The sequence below is a fragment of the Armigeres subalbatus genome, chromosome 2 (assembly GCF_024139115.2).
Source record: "Armigeres subalbatus isolate Guangzhou_Male chromosome 2, GZ_Asu_2, whole genome shotgun sequence".
Lineage (NCBI taxonomy): Eukaryota > Metazoa > Arthropoda > Insecta > Diptera > Culicidae > Armigeres > Armigeres subalbatus.
In genome coordinates this window covers 168,153,917-168,174,793 of record NC_085140.1, presented here as the reverse complement: position 1 = coordinate 168,174,793, position 20,877 = coordinate 168,153,917, and the positions used below count along the sequence as shown (strand labels likewise).

General features: G+C 36.9%; 1 protein-coding gene across 1 annotated transcript in view; it reads right to left on the bottom strand.

The window, feature by feature from the left end:
- Positions 1-1,788, bottom strand: part of LOC134211150 (potassium voltage-gated channel protein Shab-like) — a 593,106-nt gene extending 591,318 nt beyond the window's left edge. Inside the window, 1 exon segment of the mRNA XM_062687792.1 lies at positions 981-1,788. The gene's annotated coding sequence lies outside the window, so the exon portion shown is untranslated.
- Between the last annotated feature and the right edge of the window lie 19,089 nt (positions 1,789-20,877).

Genomic DNA, 20,877 nt, shown 5'->3' with positions numbered 1-20,877 from the left:
TCCACCGCACTGAACGCAATTCAAACAACAATACAACAGAAAACAAAGTTCAACTAATTGTACCATTTCTCGTGCGACTGTATTGCTCAATTCGCTTCCAGAAATACGCTCCATCCGCTCTCGCCCCGAAACAATCGCTGAGAAAGCTCACTCACTTTTCACACGCCAAACGCTCTTGTTCTCACCCAGTATAGCAAAGAAAATCGGCACCACACCAAGTACCCCCAAACTTAAAAAAAATGGGAAGGAACTGTGCAAGGAAAACGCACACACATTTTTTCCTCAATCGATATTTTCAACTTTTCCGATGGCATTTACCTGGACTACCGTTGGGTCCAATTTACTAGATTTATTACTGCTGATACGGGTTAGGCAGCTATTTCAGCAAGCGAATGCATCATTCTATATAGGGGAACGGTTTGCCACTTCATCTCATAGCTCCTATTTCCATCCCATCAAAAACAAAGCAATGGAAAGGAATTTGGTTTGTTTATGATTTTTGTGATTTTTTTCAGCAGTGAGCACGTATGTTGACAAAAAGAAGCGACGAATTTGGTGCCGTATTTCTTTGTTTAGCGATGAGATGGATATATGTACAGTGAGATGGAGATCGGAACAGTTCCCCTATGTATCAACGGAACTTTTTCTCTGTTGTTCCACCCACTTGAGCTGCTGATCAGTAATATGAACCAAGTAGTATTAACATGATACAACAAAAAGCCAGTAACGTAGAAGAGATCATGATCTATTATTTGTACAAACATAGATTTTGTTGATTCATTGCATTTGAGTTGAGCTCTGGTACATAGAAAAAGAATTGTGGCTTATTCGGCTGAATTTGTTAATGAGTAATTTTAGAAAGAAATAATATTCCGCAAGCATGCTTAGCTTAAACTTCTCGGAGGACAGCAAAACTTCTTCTCTCTCGCTCCTTGTCAAGTGCTACACCCTCCTCTGAACAAAGCAGAATTTTCAATCACCTTATTATTCGTGAATTTTCTTTTCCAAAGCTACTTGTAGCAGCATATCGCACTTTTCCTGCTTATCCAGATTCGTTTCAATCCTCACGATCAGCAATCTTCGCTTTTTAGAAGCATTCACATTTCCAGCTCGAATAGAAGATTCAAGGAATTCACTTCATTTTCACATCACTGTTGCAGCTATCTAACCCAAATTCGTGGAAACAGTTTTCCTGTTCTTACTTTTCAACAATTGAATCCAGCAAACTTTTCACCTATATCTGCAAATCACTTTCACGTCACCTTTTTCCGACCGATCCCGAATTAGACCCGTTCTCGAGAAATCTTCAGTTCAAAGCAAAGGAAAGCCGCCTTTAAGGTCCTTTATCCACCACCACGCACCAGATAATCGTCTCACAAGAACAAATAGGTCCAAACACGTCCCTTTATCCAAGCACTCATTGGCAAGATGGCTTTTCTTTACTAGAAAAAGGGGGAAACCGATTTTCCGCCTACTTTTGCTAACTAACTGTCTGTGAAAGTGCAGCTTTCAATTCCAAAACGTGCGCACAATTGAACGGCCGAATCTCGACTGAAGGAACGGAAAATCTATCGCCGAGCGAGTCCACCCGAGCATCGCGGAAAAAGAGTTTTCCCCAATGCATGATGTGTTCAGCTTACGGTACGGGATATTGTGTGCCAAGGAGCGACCAAAAAGTGTCTCTGACACTCTCAACCATACTCACGATCTACGGGCAGTGAACGACGTTTAGCGCGATTTTCCACGCTGCAAAGGGAAGAGAAATTAGAGATCTGTATCTGTAAGCTAATCACGAGAGCGGAAACCTGCTGCAGGTGCGTGGTGTTACGCAGGGCTGGAAAGGAGCACATTTTCCTGTCAACTTGTAAAAAGTATCATTTTGGTTTTCACACCAGTGAAAGGATACATAGTCTGAATAAATCTTTATCTTTATTCTTTATCCATCTATATTTATATAGGGGAAATGTTGCGATCTCCATCTCATTGAACATATATTCACAAAATATCACAAAAATAAGAAACAAATCAAGTTCCTTTTCCTTTTCTTTTTACTTTGTTTTTGATGAGATGAACATCGGAGCCATGAGATGAAATCCAGGAGCAGTTCCTCTGTATATATATATATATATATATATATATATATATATATATATATATATATATATATATATATATATATATATATATATATATATATATATATATATATATATATATATATATATATATATGACACATGACCGATTTAATGAAGAAGAGGAGGGAATAGGGGATGTCACTCATAAGAAATGCGACGTGAGACAAGACATACCACTTATAGTTCTTACAATCGTCATGAAGTTAAAATTTACCTTATCTGTCGACCGGTTTCGGGTGCGATGTCACCCGGTTCCGAAACCGGTCGACAGATAATAAGGATATGCGGTGTTTCGAAAAAAATCGTTTCAGGTGGTTCGAAACGAAATTCCGCGGAATTTGAGCATGGCGAAATCTGAATTTTTGATTTCATTTTGTTTCGTTAAATTTCAGAAATTTCGCCGGCGAAAACTGGATTTTTACGAAATGAAACGGAATTCCGCGGAATTTCAGTACAAATTTTAACCAATACCAAACTTCATGTAATCTAAAAATTTCGGCTGCGCCGCTGAATTATATAATCAAGCTTACATTTAAGATTATGAGACATACAAATACTATTTACTTTTACTGCGAAAGCTATTCTGAATCAATAAATACCTAATATATTTTAATTACTATGTCTGAAACTCGATTATGCATATGTACAACATGTGATAGATTTAGTTCGGAAAAGGTATTGGAGGGTAACCGCCCCTTCGGCCTACTAAATACTCATCCTACTTGGTTGGCATGTGTACAAAAATACATATGAGAGAGTTAGTTCTGAAAATGTATTGCGAGAGATCGGCTGGTACCTAGTGCTGGGAATTTGGTTTCATCAGTACCCGCTAAGCTGTGGTGGACGACGGAGGTCCTTCGTAGCTTAGTAGGGAAAGCACCTGTCATGCGAACTGGGGTCGTGGGATCAAACCCCACCGAAGGGGCGGTTACCCTCCAATACCTTTTCCGAACTAAACCTATCACATGTTGTACATATGCATAATCAAGTTTCAGACATAGTAATTAATTTCCACTCAAGGTGGCTTAATACCCTATATGCCGGGCAATTAACTTTGAATGTACTAATATATTTTGTTTTTTACTGAAAACCCTCTATCGCTGTTTTAGAAATGTCCTAGCAAAAAACGAAATACGTATCCGTTGATTTAAAATAATATTGTGCAGATTATTGTTGTATAAAAGTCTTCTAAATCAAAAATGTAATTATACTTTAAGCCTGACCTACTCAAAATTGCACCCAATTCGACTTATTTTCTTTATAAATAGGACATCCCAAAAATTGAGTAAAAGATTCTTTTTAAATAAAATGATGATTTCGTGAAAGTTATGAATAATCTTTCATTATTTTGTACGACTTGGAGGAAGCAAGTTCACCTATCTAGCTGAGTGCTTTTTACAGCATTTGATTTTAGTGCAATAATCATGTTAATGAAGTATCTTTTACTCTTGAAGACGAATTGTTGCTACAAATAGGGCCTTCTATGGCTTACACGCACAGCTGAAAGTATGCTCTTTTGGGCAGAAATACACTCTTTTGCGGGAGAATGGGACTACCCACAAAAGGAGTAAAATTAGATGCATAAAAAGGATAAGTTTAACACACTTTTCCTGTTTTTATTCATAAATGTTAATAATTTGTGAATAAAAGATGGTCATAATTGTGCATAATATTTATTCCTTTTTGTGTGTAGTCCCATTCTCCCACGAAAGAGCGTATTTTGAAGTCATAATTGAATACTTTATAGTCAAAAGAGCATACTTCAAAGTATTTTGTGTGTAAACTTTTTTAGCAGTGAACGTTACCAGTTTAGGTCCTACGAAAATATCATTTGTGGCGTATAAAACCTTGTATAAAACTCTGTGTAAGTAATTTAGCACAGATGATATATCTTCTTGTATTTTTTTTTTTTGAACATTAAAATTAACTGGATTGTGTTCGCATCCGCATAACTTGAAGAGGAACCATCTTAAGCCTCAGACTACTGGTCTATTTAGCCAACGGTATCTATAACACATTTTGTTACAATATTTTTCTGAAATAAATAACTCCCCTTCTTCACTTTGGCAGTTAACTATTATCAAAATAATTCTCAAACAGAAATAGTTTTTTTGGCGGTTACAACACTGACCCACAAAGAGATTCATATTTGTGGAATCAGTGTAACCTCCGACACATTTATAACACGTTTATAAATATATAGATTGGGCATGGGCAGGTCACCACCGGCATTCTCTCCTTGTACGCAGATTAGCTAATAGATTTTAAAAATAGGGTCCATCAGCATTTCATTTTGATATTTGAATATAGGGAGATAGACATTCAGTTTGTTTAAAAAAAATCTATACCAGTTTAAAAAATATTACTTCGAAATCCGATCATATCTTCTTTGTGGATTTTTGAATGGTGTAAAGGACCATGAAGTGTTGCCTTGCTATAGTCATCATTCTCACATCCGAGAAATGGACAATTTGGGATCAATTTGTGTCTTTTTTCTTGTTACCCTGCGTGCTACTACTCACTGCTGGAAAATCATATAAATGAGAAACAAAGCGGAAAAAATATTATCTCTATTGCTCTTATGTTCATCCCATGAAAAACAAAGTAATGAAGAGAAATATGGTTCTTATTTTTGTGATCTTTTTGACAGTGAGCACGCATATTAAAAAAAGCGACGAAATTAATGTTGTATTTCTTAGTGTAACGATGAGATGAATACAAGTTTAGTTAGATGGAAAACAGAACAGTTCTCCTATATAAAAAATATCGCAAACTACTTCTTCCGTTACTAAAATGCTGTTGTTCGCAAAACAGAAACCTATTTGAATAAAAAATGTTAAATTAAAATTGCAAAAAAAAAAATATAGAAGTTCCGCAGAAAAAAAAAATAAAAATTTTGTTCCGTTTCTTTAAATTTCGAAACAAATAGGACCTTGATTTCGTATCGCTTCAATGTTACGGAAATAATTTTTATTTCGTTTCGTTTCGAACCAATATTTCAAATATCGTTTCGTTTCATTTCGCCAGGAAAAAAATGTGTTATCGCATACCCTTAATGGCAGCTAAATAAAATTTCCATTTAAAATTAGAAATTTTCCATAAACAATTAGGAAATTGCCAATAAAAAAATCAGGGTATGAGCAATAAATAATTGTAAAATTTCCACAAATAAAACAAAATTTCCATAAACTATTAAGAATTTTCCACAAAACAAAAATAAATAAGCACTTTTAAAAGCAAAAATAGCAATTATAAAAGAAGAATTTTCCATAAAGAAATGAAAATGTTCCACGAAAAAATACAAAATTTCCATAAATAAATCAATATTAGCAATAAACAATTACAAAATTTTCCACAAAATAAATATTTTTTTCCATAAAAAATTAAAAATTTTCCACAAAATAATCAATAAAGAGCAATAAAAAAAAAAGAAAATTTCCTTTAAAACATACAAGAAAGCAATAAAGCTGATGAAATTTTACATGAATTTTAAACGCTTTTAAAGAAGGGGTCATCTATGGAAAAAAAGCACAGTTTGATTGCTTTTTTATATTTCTTTATGGAAATTTTCTTATTTTTTTTATTGCTTTTTATTGATCATTTCGTGCAAAATTTTTATTTTGTTATGGAAAAAATATATTTATTTTGTGGAAAATTTTGTTATTTTTTATTGCTAATATTGATTTATTTATGGAAATTTTGTATTTTTTTTTTTCGTGGAACATTTTATTTTTTTTTATGGAAAATTCTTCTTTTATAATTGCAATTTTTGCTTTTAAAAGTGCTTATTTATTTTTGTTTTGAAAAAAAAAAAATTTATGGAAATTTTGTTTTATTTGTGGAAATTTTATATTTATTTATTGCTCATACCCTGATTTCTTTATTGGCAATTTTCTATTTTCTTATGGGAATTTTCTAATTGTTTAGGGGGAGTATTTATTTTAGTCTACCCTTAATAGATAAGGTAAATTTTAACTTGTTGACGATTGTAAGAACTATAAATGTTATGTCTTGTCTCGCGTCGCGTTTCTTATGAGTGTCGTGTCGTTCTTACGTTAAGCACAAACCATAAAAATTGTTGTGAATAGGGAATGCATTGTTTAGAAAACGAACAAATCACTAACTTTCAACCCCAGGACCGATTTCAAAAAATGCTATGCACATACCCACTTTGAGAAGACAAATATATGAGTGGATAGTTGGTAAAAGGTGGAGGGTGTGATGGGAGGTGTTACACCTACTATGTAAGGTGAACGCAAGCTCTAAGACGGAGCATACATAGGCCGCAGACATGTTGAACTTGGTTTGCTCATGATTAGCAGAAGTTGTTATTAGGAACGTTATTTGATTGAATTTTGAATAGTTAGATAATACTAAATAAGAATATAGTGCGTTCAACGCCGTAGCGTGCTATTGGCCGGGCTGGCGTTAGGGGGGCGCCGAAATAAAGAATAAAAGAAAATAAAGAATTACCGTATTTTTTTTTCTTCCTAAGCAATGGAGGGGGAATCTGCTCAACAGACATCCTGGGTTGTCCAGGAAGTGCGGGGTTAGGGACCACCTCCAACAGCAAACGAGGGAGGCAGGACTACATCCCCGACCCACTAAACCGTTTCCATTGCCGCCAAGCCCATAGTCCCTTCGGTACAACCAGAAAGTAATGCTTCAAAGGGGGGCCAGTGCACAACGCACCCTCGAGGTTAGCTGCGTGTCCTTGCAGCACCGAACATCGTGACTCGCTTTTTTAGAAGAACACCATGGTATCGTGCCAGCGCATTGCCGGTTTTCCAGGTGGCTCTACCACGTCCTATGTCCTCTGAAGGTGGGAATGGTCGACTTCGCGCCTGCTTCCCTCTGCACGACTGGTATCAAGAATGATGATGCCGCGTGCACCCCAAATTGACCTCTCTGCGGTAGGGCCTATTCGCCAACACACAGAGGGACTTGCCGACGCGGTGCCTACGCCTGCCCCAGCATTGACGATTTTGCAGCACGCTTAAACGCCGGGCAATTTGAACCCCCCATGGGGTGCTTGCTGTTCACAGCTTTGCTGGAACAAATCAAACAACTGGGAGGGTTCGTGCAGCATTGTGCCTTATGTCCCTCCAATCCGCAGCGTCGGCAGAGATTGCTTCTGTCAGAGCCTTTGCAGTCCCATTGCTTGTGCCTCGGTTCCAGGCCCTTGAAGCAAACTTCGGGTTGTTCGTATATGCCCACAGGGCACACCGACCATCCCACCTTGAAACTCCCTAACTTGACTACCTTGGATGCATCCGCTGCAGATAGCCGAACCAACCTGCGTCCCTGCCGGACCTTTCCGTAGCCGAACGACTTCGGTGATCTCGTCCAGGTCTTTAACCCTTAGACCTTTCCAGGTCCTTCCTCCCCCGGTTTTGGAGGTACCTGGCCGGGGTTCAGCATCCCAGCCCTACTACCCTTGTTCGAGGTAGTAACCCTCCGCGTTTTGGAGCGGTCCCCAGGGAGCTCATCCCCTGGAAACTGTCTCCCCCGTTTTTGTGTCTGCTCCGTTGGAGCAGTCACCCGCGAATACTTGAGCCTCAGTCTGGGTAGACTTTGACACCACCGTCTTCGCTGGCACGCCCTCGGTCGATTCGACCTTGCCCGAATCCGCGAATCCTTGGGCCTCAGTCTGGGTAAAACTCGACTCCACGGATTTCGCGGGTTTAGACTTGGCTCGCTCCTTCCCAGATGTCAACTCATCATTTCGCAGCCCAGAATCACCGTATGAGAAATTAATCAACTGTACTAGTTAGGTGACGAAAAATTAGAAACGACTCTGAAGTCCAAAGACATTTTGAGGAATATAAAGCAAACAAAAATATTTCTTCATTTCCACATCAACATGTCATATGGATAGAACTTTGAAGTATTAACATCTCTTCTGGTTTCTCTGGGACTTCCGGAAGCGGTTACAAGGGGCCGGTTTGATAAAAAATTCAAAAGTATTATATTCAAATTGTTATTTGAGTGTAATATCTGCACTGCGTAATCGGATGAGTTCCATTTTTGCCTCTATCAACCAGGGACCTCCGGAACCGTAATGTAATGCCGTAGTGAGGAGAATTTACTTTCAATTTAAATTATTTGAAATAACTCAGCTTTTGTTTCAGTACATTCCTTCAGGGGCTACAACCCAACCGTTAACTAATACTAGGGGCCATCCAGAAACCACGTGGTCATATTTTTGAAGATTTTCAACCCGCCCCTCCCCCCATGTGGCTTATCGTGGTCATTTGGCAGACCCCCCTCCCCCCCTATGACCACATGGTTTTTTTCAAGTACAAAAATAAAAAAAAAAAAAAAGGTTAATCCGATCAATTTTGAAGATGGACAATTTCAATTGATTCAAAATCAAACTAAACCCAGCATGGAAATTATAAATTTTCAGGAATTCGAAAATTTTGATGATGTTATCATGTTGTATTGTGTATCAGGTATTAGGATATCTAGAACTCGCACACCTTCAATGCATCAATCAGAAAAATTTATAATGGTTTAGAAATTTTCCAAAACATCCTTATATTTTTAATTTTTTTAAATTTTTTTTATTAGTTTTTTTTTGAATAACTATAAAGTTCTTCACGGAATATCCCTATAGATTCCTTAGAGTATTTGGGACCTTCCATAGCTCTGGAGGTACTGGAAATTCTTAAGATATTAACCTCAGCGAAGCATCTGAACTGAACTCCTACAAAAAAAATCACAAAGGTAATATGTAATCTTAGAGATGCAAATAAAACCTCCTACTGTTGTTTCTTTTGAGTGGCATTCCTGTAGAAATTTCAGTATTGTTTTCAGAATCATTAATATTGGAAATAAATAATTATAATTTTTTTTTAATTGTTCATTGCTAATATTGATTTGTTCATGAAAATTTCGTATTTTTTCGTTGAACATTTTGATTTCTTTATGGACAATTTTTATTTCATAATTGCAATTTTTGCTTTTACTAGTGCTAATTTATTATTGTTGTGTGTATTATTGTTCTTTCTTAGCAATTTCCTATTTTATTATGGAAATTTTTTATTTTTTCTCTACTAAGATATTTTCAATCCAGAGCTGGCTCATCTCTCAAAATTTCTAATTCTTCATTGAAATTTTATTTTGATATCGACTCGTGGAAGCCAATGATGCCATACTTAAAATATTTTCTCGGTCACTCTGAAGGTTCTTTGGAATAATTTTCCAAGAAACTTCTATTCCACATCACGAATATGCTTCAGTCAATGGTCCATTCATAAGCGACTCGTAGAGGAATGAATGTATTATAGACCAATTATTATTTTGGAGTTCGGATCATTCGATTTATCCAATTAACCAACTTATGAATGATGTATGATATAATATCCCAGTAGGTCCATTGGGTTGATATGACTTCAATTATTATTTATACAAGCTACTACAGACTTTTTAGGTTATACAAAACGTCCTGGGCCCTGTAGCATAATCAGACTAATAATATTAGCTACAAGTTACAAGTTACAAGTCAAGAAATTACAAGTACTTGTAAATTGTGTTGCATAAAAGTGATTCGCCAACTAATAATATTAGTACTTGTATTATTAGTAAGATGGAAATGACAAGTTTGTCAGGTTCATTTACCTGTCAAAATTCATCCGATAGTTCACTGCCAATGCGGCGATAAATGATTTGTTTATGTTTTTCTGTAAGTTTGTACATAGAATACTGCGATAGGTATACACGGAACACGAATTTATTATTCTTCTCTCTTTAATTTATTGATTCCGCGGTTCATTCCGGTTTCGTGGTATTTTTTACAAAGAAAAAGTTATGCACACTGGATTGATTTTTCACGTGGTTTTTATATAGGCAGATTTGGGGATTGACATGGGTTTTAATTTGGGCGAATTGTAATTACGGGATTCAATTTACGTGTTTTGCGGAACTTATGCAGGTTTGGATTTTATTTTCAGTTGTTGAAATTATTATGAAATTTAGGCGATTTCTTGAAAGATAAATCATTTCAAAATATAAGTTGAAAATACTTACTAATGATAATATCGCATCAAATTTTATTAAAAATTTAAGTGTTTTTCCTTTCTGATTGTTGTCAAAATAGGGCAAGATGCATGGCCCCACCCGAGATTGTTCAGTACAACAACTCAAATTTGAGTTGAATAAAGTCAACTTTAGATAAACTAACTTTGCTTTGGGTAATATGTTTTTGCGTGGATTAAGGTAAACTACGTAGTGTTAGAAGAGTAATTTTACACTAAATTGGGCTATTGGACCAAAGTACGGGTTTAAGCAAAAACAACCCACTTTTGAGTAGTTAGCGCCCCACCATTTGAATACTTGATGTCAGCACAAGTATTTCTGCTTTTTCCAGAGTAATTTGAAAAAAAAATCACAATTCTCAATTTTGTATTGGAACGATAAATTTATTCTTAGTGCATAGTATTTCACTGTATGGTAATTTGATGTACATTGAATAATAGTTTCTTTCTCTGTTAAGTCGTTTAAAACAATAAAACGATGTATATTTACTTTGCACAGCTGAAATAATAAAATAAAAGCTACTTGTAAATTAAATTACAGCACCATTCATACTTGTAAAAGAAAATACAAGCCAACGCTAATAATTTGTACTTGTATTTTCTTTATGCAACAGTTACTTGTAAATTCTGCTAATATTATTAGTGCGCTTCACTTGTAATATTAGACTTGTAAATTGATACTTGTAGATTCATTATGCAACGGAAAAATACAAGTTACAAGCTACTTTACTAATATTATTAGTAACATTTCGATTATGCTACAGGCCCCTGGAAGTCGTAATGTTTGAACTACTCAAGTCCGTGAACCCAGTGCTTCTAAGGCTCTACAAAAACAGTTTGCGAACAAACCTCATAGTCATTGCGCAACTTGATGTTGACTCAAGATAATTTTGGGTACCTTGTCTCTTGGATCTCATGTTAATGGAAATTAGGATCATATGCTTATTTCATCGGATTGGGTATATACCGATGATGAGAACATTGCAAATGCCTTGATTGATCTGGTAGATTCGTGGGCTGAACTTGAGAGCATTTTGAAGTACCTTGAGCATCTCGTATTCCTGAATATTAATCACTGGCTTAACGTTTAGGATGAGCCATTTCAAATATCTGACCACCCATCTGTTCAGAATGATTCAAACATTTAAACTTTATTTACATGCTCTTAGAATCGAAATCTTCCCAAGGTTTCGGATATCTGAGTTTTCATGGTCAGTCAAATTTGAGCTCCCATATTTTTTCTGTAAAGCCAATATCTAGATGAACAATTTTACTGAAGAAAATGGTGGCCTAGCTCTCTTTTTGTGATTCTATAGACAATCTAATCTATATATATAAAACTCAATGTTTGTATGTTTGTATGTATGTTTGTATGTATGTTCCAGCATAACTTCTGAACCCATTTACCGATTTTAACCAAATTTGGAACACACATTCTTCATCTTAAGGAGACGACGATAGGGGGGTTATGCATGCTCTTTGGAAAAGAGGGAGGGTGTGGGGGGAGGGGTATTGCTTAGTTATCTGTCAACTCAGTGTAAATTCTGAACCTCTTGGCCGATTTCAACCAAATTTAGAAAACAAATTCTTTATCTTAAAGAGGGGACGATAGGGGGTTGACCATGCTTTTTGTAAAAGAGGGAGGGCATGAAGGGAGGGGTATTGCTTATTTATCGATCTACGCAGTTTAAATTCTAAACCCCTTGGCCGAATTCGACCAAAATTGGAACACAAATTCCTTATCTTAAGAAGGGGACGATAGGGGGTTAAGCATGTTCTTTGGAAAAGGGGGAGGGTGTAGGGGGAGGGGTATTGCTTAGTGACCGATCAACTCAGTGTAAATTCTGAACCCCTTGACTGATTTCTAACAAATTCGGAACACAAATTCTTTGTCATAAGGAGACGACGATAGGAGATTAGGGATGCTCTTTACAAAAGAGGGAGGGTATGGGGGGAGGGGTATTGTTTAGCAATCGATCAACTCAATGTAAATCCTGAGCCTCATGACTGATTTGAATCAAATTTGTATCAAATATTGTCTGTCCTAAGGAAGCGATTTGTTAAGTAATTTTCAAAGGAGGAGGGTGTGGGAGAGGGTGTATTGTTTAGTTATCGATCAATTCAGCATGACTTCTGAACCCATTTATCGATGTCCACCAAATTTGGAACCCATGTTATCTGTCTAAGGAAGACTATATCAGACTGAGTATGAGTGCCATAGCTAAATGAGAGAGAGGGTATATTCATTAAACGAACAGTTTAGTATACCTTTTTATCGCATAGGTCAATTCAAACAAAACACGTAAACACGTAATACCTACCCAAAGGAAACTGTTATAGAGAGGCTGGAAGGGACTTTTGGAATGGGAGGGAGGTGTGGTATTGGGATTGGGTATTGTTGTTCATCGGAATAATGGTATGCCCAGTGAAAAGCAATGATTAATGTGTTTCCTTCTGAATGATGGATGTGATTGCTTCTTTAAAAGTAGGAATTTGCCCGGAATAAGGCAATGGTGGGTATAATCCCTTCTTTAAAAATATGCGTTGCCCGGAATATGGCATCGATGAATGTTTTTCCTTCTTTAGAAATAGACGTTTACCCGGAATAAGACCTTTCAAACCCACGATCCCTTCTTCAAAATCAGTCAATGTTTCCAAAAGCCTTCTTTTAATCAAATGATAAAGTATGAATAAGTAAGCACAACTACCCTGTTGACCAATTGGTTTTATCATTTTCCGATTGTAAAAGAAAACTGCAAACCAAACTGGCAATTCCGAGCAAGGCCGGGTACATAAAGCTAGTGGGCATATATGACCCATCATTCCTGAAAGGGTTGAGATTTGTTTTGGAATTCAATTTCAATCGTTATTATAACACTATTTTTTAACCTAGATTGTTTTAGGAATTGGAGTGTTTTTTTTGGAACACTGCCACTTTTTTTCATATCGCAGGACTCTCCTTAGTTCTAAGACCCTTTTATGAATTTAAAAAGCATTTTGTTTAGAATTTCATGTTGATTTTTTTTAATGCAAGCTTCACTATCACCACCTATCACTATCACCTTTTTCATGCGCACTACTAGAATTTTGTGCATTTAGAACATTTATGTGCATTATTATTTTTTTCGATCATTAATTATTGCCTACATTTATTGCTTGGATCAATTTTAAATTCCAAGATCTTCTTAATTTTCAAGAATAATTATTCTGGAGTTGCAAGGGAAACCCTTCGGAATATTGATAAGAAATTCTTCGGAGTCTCCCCGGAAAATCTTTAGAATTTCAACGACATTTTTTTCCGAAATTCTGTGGAAGAGTTCCGAAAAATGTTCGGTAGAAATTTTGAAGAACTAGAAGAATCCGTAGAAAGATCCGAAATGCATATTTACGATGAAAATTCCAATAAACATCAAATTCCGAAGAATTTCCAGTATAAATTAGAAAAAAAAAATCCAGCTTACTTTTTTACAGAATCTCTAAAGATTTTTTTCTAAATCCTGGGCAACTTTAATGAATCCTCAAAGGAAATTCTTCTAAATTTCCAATGGAGTTTTTTTTCGTTTTCCAAATTAGAAATTTTCAGCAGTTTTTTTTTATTTCTAAAAGAAATTATTCGGAATATGCCAAAATATTTCCGATGGAAATTCCTAAGATTTTCCAGTAGAAAATCGAAAAAAGTTCATCTGAAACACCAATAATGAGTTTCCGAGGAAATTCCGATGTTTTTACAGGTGGAAACAACGAAAAAATTGTACTTTTGTAGTACTTGTAATGGTTGTACTTTTGAAGCATTTCCAGTAGGAATTCCTTAAAAATATAAATCAAAATTTTAAAGATTTTCTGATGTGAAAATTCCTTAAACTTTCTAAATCATTTCCTGTGTATCTTTGCATGGTAAAGATTTAAAGCAATGTTTAGCTGAACCTACAAAGAAATCAAAATGACGTCCCGAATGATTTCTGGTTCAAATTCAAAAAACATGAACCTTGAGAATTCTAAAGATTTATTCTCTGAAAATCCAAAGAATTTTTTGTAGATAATCCATAGACTCTTCCGTGAAAATTCTAAATAATGCCTCGAATAAAAAATAACTTGGAAAATTTTAAAAAAAATGTGATAGAATTCACAAAGAGCGTAAAAAAGTATTCCGAAAAAAAATCATTTCAAAAAAGTGTTTCATGTGGCATTGGCTCCATATTCACACTGGAAGTTGGTCTGCTTTTCAACTTAGTATATTCTATTAGCATTTCCTCAGTTATAAATTGAAAGCTTTGATATGCCAGCCATTGCACGATTATATATCTTGTGTAACAAGTACGATGGATACACTATACATAGGGTGTCGAGAATGTTTCCCACCCGACAACATCCTAGACAGGAACGAGAATCGAACTCGTCATCTCCGGATTGGCAATCCTACGCCTTTGCTCGCAAGGCTAACTGGAGACTGAACATTTTGAAGTGCACTCCTTAAAATGTTCGAAAAACTTCTTTTGGAAATGAAGAAGAATTTCTGGTGAAGATTTGGAAGAACTTGTCGAAGAAATTCATTAGAATGTTTTTCCACCGAAAATTATATGTATTTCCCACGGGACTGTTTTGAATTTTCAGACAGAATTTTTTTCGGAGTTTTAAGGAAATTTTTTCGGAAATTACACTGGAGATGTATTGTTTTTTTTTCATTATCAATTTGTAGCAAAATTTCCAAGCAAAATTTTTCAGAGAGAATTGTTCAAAAAAAATTCTGAATGCTAGCACTTTATCAGGATTGTATGAAGTAATGTCAAAGTTTTTAAAGGAAATTTCTTTACTTGATTTTTCCTGAATATCCACAAGAAATTCTTTTGAATTTTTCTTCTTAAGATTTTTTCTTGGATTATTGTAAAAACATGAACATTTTTCAAAATTGTAGCTGCGCTTATGCAAAAGTGTCGGCGGCGTGATGCCAAAAACCATCAGCGGCGGATTTTTTTAAAAATATTTTTCCATTTTTCCCTTCCAAATTTTTTTTGGGGGAATTGACTATCGTTTATTTTTGTATGGATATGGGATCTTAGGCTAAGATGGTCAAATAATGCAGATATGCATCGGCGTTGCGACCGAGGCTGCGTTATCGATTTTTCTCGATGCACACCTACGTCTTTTTAACGCTGAGTTGAAAAGACGCTACGTGGGCATAGCCCTTAGACGCGCTTTTCGTTTAATGATTAAATCATTTAATTTTAATGATTAAATCATTAAATTTTAATGATTTGTATTTTTTACACCGCTATTGTTATGCACTAAAAGTTTTTCGTGTAAAAAAAACCACGTGGTTCGAGAGCAACACCACTCCTCCCCCCATGTGGCTTATCGTGGTCATTTTCCAAACCCCCCCCCTCCCCCCATATATGACCACGTGGTTTCTGGACGGCCCCCTAGGAAAAAGTAGTATGGGCGGTATAGGTTTTGTGTAGATTCAAGATTATTATTGTCTGTATTATAGAGGCTTGTTGCAAAGTTGTCAACGACAATCAACCAACCCAGAGTCTATTATATAGAGTTGCGCAAAGAGTGAAGCCAAATCTACCTATTGAACTGTCAAACCGTCTACCTATCGAGCAAAGTAAACAAATGCTTGTTGGTAAGGCGGAAGTATTGTTTTCGTATAATGATTATTATGGCGAATTAAAACGCAAGAATTGAAATGTATTAGATTTGTTCTAGAAACAGCTTCGAAACACTTCAATATTCCCCTCAATAAAGTAGCAACAAGAAACTCACGTGTTTGCACTCTCTGGGTGACTTGACTAAAAACCTATAGAAATAAACATTCCCGTGAAGTCACTTGAAGTGTTGAACAAAAATGAAAGTTGCCAACAGAATAATAAAAGCATCACCCAGAATAAGTGTAAGAAGATCATCTTTGCGCAACTTTATAATCAGAAACTTTAAACCAACCAAGCAACCAACTCACTTTAGAAATATTTTTTATTTACCCAACAATTTACAGAGCCCAATTGTGCCTCCTTGTATGTTGCGGTAGGTCCGAGACGGGTAACAAACAGGGTTAGGGTAAAGGACCCAAAAGTGGAGGAACTAAGCACGTTCCATCACTATTTCTTGCTTTCCATCAAGTCTATACTTAATTGCACTTGCACTGGTGCAGTGTTCCAATAGTTGCGTTATTTTTTAATTCGTGTTCTTATAGTTGCGAATCCCATTGTTATCATATGGGACTCGCACCTATTGGAAGACTCCCCAACTATTGGTGCAAAGCCAAGAAAAAGATAAGGTATTTTAGTGATACTTTACCGATTTTGAGGGAAGTCCAAACCTGTTTCCTTTTATTTTACTACATGGGTTGCTGCGTCCAATCCGTAGATTTTGTAAAAACAACGCTACCACAACTATAGGAACACCCACGACTATTGGATATTTCACCCTATTCGATTTCGTGATTTCGGTCATAGAGCTTTTCGTGATCCAACTAGCTCCGACAACGACTGTTACCATTGACCATCTCCCCTCACTTCTGGGCACGGCAAATGCTAAATAAAGCGTACCATTGGTACTTCGCGTACCTGAAGGAATAAAATAGACTCCATCTCGCGGTCCTTAGCCTCTTACAAAGACTAATTAAGACGGAACTGTAAGGCTCATGCGAGGGACCAGTTCTACTACTGCATTTGGTCCCTCGGTACCCAAGTTTGACGTTTCCGTGCAGACCAAAGTTTTCATCTGCCTTGCGACTAAATAGAGTCACTAGTAGCCTATGGCAACCACATCTTGTTTGGAAGAACACTTTTGATTTGGTTTTGTTTAGCAATGCAATGCAATTGCAAAATTATTTCATTATTTTATTTTCTTATTTTTCTCAATTGGCATCGCTCGAGACAGACAAGCAGTACTCATGGAGCGCTTCTAGCATTCTCCAAATTTTCCATGTGAAGCCATCAGTGAAAATTTGTCTCTGGCTTTTCTCGACTTTGCCGTCATGAAACAATTTATAGCGAGGTCTCTTCGAACTGTAACCGGCGTGGGTTTAACATTCCAAACAATTGCACTTTTTACTCGTGTACGGGGTGGCAGCTAATCGGGTAATGAATCCGCCTGAGAACGAGGGTATAGTCTCGCCCAAGATGAATACAGTAGTAGGTGCTCCAACCTGTCAAGTTTGTAGAAGAGAAGACGGCGGGAGTGAAAAATTCATTTTCAGTGCAAAACGAAAACAAACCGGCTGGCTCTTTCATACTAAAATCCAAGATGGCTGGATCGTGAATTTGGCAGATTGGAACACCTAGTGGTGTATTCATCTTGGTCTCGCCGAACTTCACAGGAGCCCATTCTGGCCATGTTTGGCTATGGATTGGAAGCTCATCGGCCACCAACTCAAAAGCTAGTCACCACCCAGGAATTCGTACTCTTTTTCTGTAATCTGATATCTGGAAATGTCCGGAGTGGCAGTTAGGAGTTCTACAAATTCTACTAGAGAAATGTCAACCAGTGTTAATTAGCCAGTTCGATACTTATTGCGAACTACATGTTCTCTTCGATTGTTTTGTGCTCAGTGCTGTAGAACAAAGAGAAATATCTATGGTATAGTAGTAGTAAAAACTACTAGTACAAACTACGACCAGAGGGTTTTTGGACAACTGGTACAAAGTGTGGGATTGTTTGAAGCCCGTATTTGAAGGTGCTGCTCCGATCACGCTCAAATGGAACGGTGGTGGCAAACGGCCTCGCGTGTCAGCAGCATTGCAACTCAATCATACAGGAGCTTGAGAATAATCTTTTCAAGAACTGCAAATTGAAGATCAGGCCAGTTCTAAAAGCTGAACGATTTATCCGAGCAGCACCATAAGCTACATCGTCCGGTTCACCTGCATCTCAATCGCAATCATTATACGACACCTCAAAGAAGAACGGGAATACCTGGGAGTGCAACCAATACTTTTGGGGCCATCCACCAAGTACGTCACGCTCCTAGGGGGGAGGGGGGGTTCCGAACAACGTGACGACTCATACACAAATTTTAGAGGTTTAATACAAAAAGCGTGACGAAGGGGGGAGGAGGGTTGAAAATATCCAAATTTTGCTTGACGTACTTTATGGATCTTCCCTTTGGACAGTCTACGGCACCAGCTGTTGGATTACCCCAAATGTTTGTTAAACCGTGTGGAAATATGCCCACAATTACGATTGGACAAACCAAAGCGCTTCAGGAGGACTTATGACCAACAAACCGGCATTTGTAATATTAATAACCGAATATTTCTGTCAAATGGCAGCTCCGGCTACATTTTTCAATGATTTGATCTACATAACATTTGGAAGGTCGCCGTAGCAACACATGAAGATGTACTAGTTACTCAGCTCTGTACTTGCACCCTAGGATAGGATGTGACAATTCAATTGAGACTGCCTTGTTGTTTTTAGTCGATGGCTCTGACGAGGTGGTCGCCAGTGCAGCCAAAATAATTTGGTACAAAATCTTCCAAACATCATGTATCAAAACATGATGTTTTTCTTTCCGTTCTATCCATTATTTATGTAAGAGAAGCGAAAGACTAACAGAGTGAAATTTTCGCTAATGAAAATATGGCTTTAAGATCAAAAACGACAGAAATGTGATCAAAATGCTTAAAATCAACAGTCTTAAACCTTTACAACCCCTTGAGAATAATTTATATGGCGTTTGCAGTTCAATATAAATTAGTTTTGTGTCAAAAAACTCGAACTCAAACATTCACGTAAATTGCTTAATATCAACTTTACAAACCAGCAACACGGCCAAACTAACAACATGCTGTCCTACGAAAAACGCGTCGCCGCCAATCGAAGTAATCGATTGTCATTTCCAACCAATCAGCAACCGGTACGATTGTGACAGAAAATCGGTACGATTTTTAATGACTAATTGACGCATCCTATCCTAGCTTGCACCAAGACATAATGCTGTTGTTCAATTTTCTATTCTGGTACTCCATGAGCACTATAAAAGTGGGACATTAACGTTATAATTAGTCTTTGCTCTTACCCAGCAACTCCTATCCATACCTCCTCGTGGTGCTGGCCGGGATACGAGCAAGGGAAGATTCATTAATTACGTAACGCAAAAATTGGTAATTTTCAACCACCCCCTCCCCCCCTTTGTCACACTTTTAGTATGAAACATCTGAAAATTTTGTATGGACCGTCACCCTTCGCTCAACCCCCCTCCCCCTCTAAGCGTTACGTAATTTGTGGACGTTCCCCAACCTTAGGGAAGATCGGGTAGCCAACCCCGGTGGGAACTATGGTCGTATGCTGACAGGGGGTCCGCGATGTTAGGTATAAGGACGTTAGGCATAAGTACGTTAGGCATAAGTACGTTAGGCATAAGTACGTTAGGCATAATGGACGTTAGGCATAATTCTGCCTTCTTTATATCATTGGCTGTTCTTTGGGTCATTTTATGCCTAACGTCCATTATGCCTAACGTCCATCATGCCTAGCGTCCATTATGCCTAACGTAAAGTTTCTAATTATAAAGTTGCGCAAAGATGATCTTCTTACACTTATTCTGGGTGATGCTTTTATTATTCTGTTGGCAACTTTTATTTTTGTTCAACACTTCAAGTGACTTCACGGGAATGTTTATTTCTATAGCTTTTAGTCAAGTCACCCAGAGAGTGCAAACACGTGATTTTCTTGTTGCTACTTTATTGAGGGGAATATTGAAGTGTTTCGAAGCTGTTTCTAGAACAAATCTAATACATTTTAATTCTTGCGTTTTAATTCGCCATATTAATCATTATGCGAAAACAATACTTCCGCCTTACCAACAAGCATTTGTTTACTTTGCTCGATAGGTAGACGGTTTGACAGTTCAATAGGTAGATTTGGCTTCACTCTTTGCGCAACTCTATTAATAGACTCTGGCCTAACGTACTTATGCCTAATGGGGTAGGTGGCTCAAATCAGTATGGGAAAAACTTATTTCGAATTTTTTGATTTCGTGATGCTCTGGACAAAATTTCAGCCAAATCGGTCAACGTTTGGGCGGTGCTAAACTCGTTGAACATATAAACTTCCAAAAATGTATGCAGAAACATCCAAAAACAGTGATTTGCATTTAGAATGCACAAGGAAGCAAAATTCCACATACAGGCAAAATAGGAACGGAAACTGGTCGCTTTGTACGGAATTAAATCAGGGAATTCACAGTTAGGAATAAATCAACCAATAAATTATTGTATCATATGCATTAATTAATTGCAAAATACTTATGTTTGTGATACTACACTAGAGATTGGTGACGTTATAACAGAGTAATATCGCCTTTGACTGGGAACAACGATACTGGAGTACTGGTTCGGATTTGTCAACACATCGTCTTGAAATTGTTGTTGGGATGGAGGTGTACGTTGGAAAGAAGATATTGATATCTTTGAGAAACAGCATCGACTCAAAATGGGGCCAACAGGTGTAAGTTTCAAAATTAAGTGGACCCACATCGCCAGATCGCCCTTCTGGAATCTTTTTTATTTCCTTTCCAAACGTATTCCTGAGATTTTTCCATTTCTTTTTTACTTCGTCAGCTGTTGAGTAACAATAAATAAATACATCACAATAATGAAATAAGCTATTATTCAGACTTACTGATTACATTGCCTTCCAACTCAGAAGAAACTTGACGCCAAAACTTATCCACAAGTATCCTATTTCTATACCTACTGC